The following is a 3,733-nucleotide window of genomic DNA, read 5'->3' as shown; positions in this document are numbered from 1 at the left end:
TATACACAACTCGTAGACTGTATGAGGGACCTTCAAAAAGTTCATAGAAAATAGAATCAAAAGATTATATTAATCTTTACAAGAACGTTTTGAAGTACTCTTCTATGGGGTGGTATTCCACCTTCAGAAATTAACCCTAAATTTGGACTTGACTTAAAAGTGAAAAATTTACCACTTCTAGTTCCCGTTCATCTGTCATTGACTCAACCAATATTTACATGCACCTTATATGTGCCAGGCACTGTGCTAGGTATTGAATAGTCAACAGAGAACAAGACACAACCCTGGCCTTAAGGAGCTTAGAGTGATGCGTCCTTGCAGAGCCTCTAAAATGCCTGTTGCCTTGATGCTTTGGGGATGTTTCGGGCCCTAGCTATTTCCCATTCTTATACACAGAGAGTTAAAGAATGGTCTGGAGGTTTGTAAAGTCGACCTCAACTGTAGGTCAAACGTTGGGGCCAGGCAGGATTTCCCACCTTTGTAGGTTTTACCTCATCCACCTTACTCTTTTTACCATTATTTATCTACTTATTTTCAAACTCACCTTTTTTCCCACTTAAATCCAAACTGAAAGGAAAACTCTATACTACTGGTAGATTTTATTTTTATATCAAACAAAATGAATACTATAACAAAATGAATACTTGTATTCATTTGCATAGCTCATCCACGTGATCCATCTTTGGACCACTAATGTCACGTCTACCCCTCTATGGAAAAAATTGTTTTCAGATGTTCTTAAGTTTATTGGTTTTTTGTTTGTTTGTGCCACGGACCCTTTGGTCATCTGGGAAACATCATTTTAGAATAATATTTTTTTAAAGCATACAATAAAGTACACAGGTTTACTAAGTTGTCTTTTGTATCAAGTGGTACCAAATGCATGTATGCCTTGAATTCTGTTCTGTGGATTTCAGGTTAAGAACCCCTGCTAATTGATTAGCAAATGAATAATGGTCTTTGAGCCCAATGCTCTTCTCACCTACCCATGTAAATTTCTCCCCTTTCTCCCTTCCCTCTTGTACAGGTAGTTCTTAGATAAACAGAGAAAGGTGAGGACAGCCATTACAATGACTTTTATTTTCTAATTTCACTTGAGAGTGTTACCTTTATAGAACAAAGCACGCATGCAGACAGGCTGACCTTTTTACATTACGGTCACTCTGAGTGTTTCTGCTGACCATTAACTGTTTTATTTGCAACCAGGCATTATCTGAAACATGCTTTTGCCAGCCTCCACCATGGAGGAAATAATATGAGGTTGAGATTTGAGGGTTGTCAGCTTTGGTAAGTCTAAACCTTAGCTTTTGTTGTATGTTTAAACACTGAAGTTCATTTGGACATCTGGTTGACCTCTGTAATGCAGAATGGGTGATTAATTGTATTTTCTCCAGGATTATATTAGGGTTGAATATATTATTCATAGAGAAAAATAAAATCCTACTGAGAAGAAATTTTAATTTTAATTTATCCAGAGGACCAAATCATAGATCAGATGATGATGAAACAGTGCTATAAGCCTTACTTGCCCTGAGGTCATTAGTTATCAAATTAATCTATCCATCTATTGGGATCACAGCCACCAGCCAGAGAGTGAATCAGAGAGGAACAGAGAGAAAGTCCTGCGAGCCACGGAAAGGACAGGAACAGACACAGCCACACTCTTCCTTCAGACCTATGCTCAGAGTCTACTGACTCATTTTAGACATTGTTTTAATACGTTTGGTAATCTGTCTTTCAACAGTCGATTGATTAGAAGCAACAAGTCAGAAGGAGGGTGTTTCTCCTAAAAGTTATTCAGTTCAGGGAGAAACAAAATAAAATTAAATAGTAATAACAGGAAAAATCTATTTTTACAAGGCAAACATAAGAATTTGTAAAGCCTGTAATTTTAGAACTCGTGTTTACCATAAGGACAAGTAGTCTAACATTCCTTGAAAATTCCCTACAGGCATCAATGCTACGGCACTGTTTGATAATGGTTATTTATAATAATGCTTTTTTGCCAACAGCTAAAGTATATTGTCCTTAACATTACACGTTCAGCATTGTGTGGTACCAGGAAGAGAATATGTGATTGGTCAGTAAGAAAATGAGGAACCGTGATGTATTCCAAAGATGGAATTGGGTTTGGAGAAATGTGATCAGCACATTTTTGTGCTCTTGTTTGATTTCTCTGAAATATTGACTCTATATTAATGTAGAAAAGCATGAAACGGTGTCAGAGAAAGGGCAAAAAGTGTCCACTTAAAAATTACGTGTTTGAGCTTATTGACTTCTGTAGTAGCCACGGATCCTTACATTTTACTTCACCTGTGCGTTTATTAATGGACAATACTTATGTTTATGTCTGTTGCCCTTGGTCCAGGTGGAAAAGCCAAAATCTCCAGAACCAGAAGCAATCCTGACGTTTCCATTTCTGGACAAAATGCCTGAAACCAACCAACTGCATTTGCCAAACCTCAATTCTCAAGGTAAAGAGAAGGAAATGTTTTATTTTAGGTCTATGTGTTTTGCTGGGCGCATCTGTAGTAAAATATTCTTTATTTTAACAGATGATTATGTCCTTTATGTTGATGTTTCCTTAGCCATGGTGTTTGCCAGAGTCCAGGATGACTGAATCCATAACTTCAGGATGGAAAGCTGGGGCTGCGTTCTCTATCTGACCAAGCCAGGAACCCCAGCAGCAAAGGCCATTTTGTCAGCAAGCACTAGAGGCACAATAGGGCCTACACAAGTGTCTGAGACCATAAAAAATGTTGCATTGGTTTCAAAATATAAAAAGACAGTTACAAAATAAAAAGTCAATAATTTTAATAAAACGTCTATAATATTATGTCAACTTCATTGTTAATTCTAGTCTTCATGAATGTCTGTTTAATTTGACAGTAATTTTGGAAAAAAAGTAAGATGTTATACTCTGTAATAATTCCTGGGTGTGCGGAATGATTACTGAGAAATCATTGACTATCATAGACTAAACATTTCTCAAAGCCAAAATTTTTAATCTTTCCAAAAACTCTTTATAGCAAAAGTATATATATATGAAGCATATTAAAATGTATCCTCAATATTATATGAAGGCACTTTAAAAAGTTCATGGGAAAATAGAACTAAAAGATGATACGAATCTTTCCATCAACTTTTTGAAGGTTCCTTGTATTTTTAGGTGTTTAACACATACATGCTGAGGGTATAGTTTAATATGTTTCATATGTCTGATGCATTTTAATATGTTTGATATAATGTGGGAAGTGGTGGCCTCTAAAAATATGGGGACTTAGGTCCTATGAAGGTTTTAAAATGACTCTGACCACTGCAGACTCCCCAAGTACCTTGTAGGCCATATGTAGGTTGTGGATTCACCCCTTTCCTCTTTAAGAACCCAACTTAAATCTCTTTAACCTAGTGGGAAACCAAGGTGCCCACAACCACCAGGACCCCTTAGGGATGTGAGCAATTGGGGGATGGGTCCTGAGAATTCCACCATCCCTGGGGACTGTTCTTGAAGACAGTAGACCACTGGACTTACTGGTGCAAATTCTCTCTCTACATGTGAAATAGCTAGAGTTTAGAGGCAAGAACTGTAAGGTTTCTTGTTTTTCTTTTTTAATGTGCTTTCCCCAATACATTTTGTAGATTCGATTTATCAGTCCAGACAAACAGAGGGTGATGCCGGTTCATTGTAATTGGGATTTATTTTTATTTCTCTTTTCAAGGATGGGCAGCTATT

At 37.0% G+C, this 3,733-nt stretch overlaps 1 long non-coding RNA gene across 1 annotated transcript; it reads left to right on the top strand.

The window, feature by feature from the left end:
• Positions 1 to 2,165: 2,165 nt before the first annotated feature.
• Positions 2,166 to 2,854, top strand: LOC103584209. The gene is made up of 2 exons (XR_549948.1): positions 2,166 to 2,474; positions 2,589 to 2,854. It is a non-coding gene; the product is annotated as an uncharacterized LOC103584209 (long non-coding RNA).
• The last annotated feature ends 879 nt before the right edge of the window (positions 2,855 to 3,733 follow it).

The sequence above is a fragment of the Galeopterus variegatus genome, unplaced genomic scaffold (assembly GCF_000696425.1).
Source record: "Galeopterus variegatus unplaced genomic scaffold, G_variegatus-3.0.2 Scaffold46905, whole genome shotgun sequence".
In the NCBI taxonomy this organism is placed as follows: Eukaryota; Metazoa; Chordata; class Mammalia; order Dermoptera; family Cynocephalidae; genus Galeopterus; species Galeopterus variegatus.
Note: the sequence above shows the minus strand (reverse complement) of the source record. Positions and strands in the feature narration are given on the sequence as shown.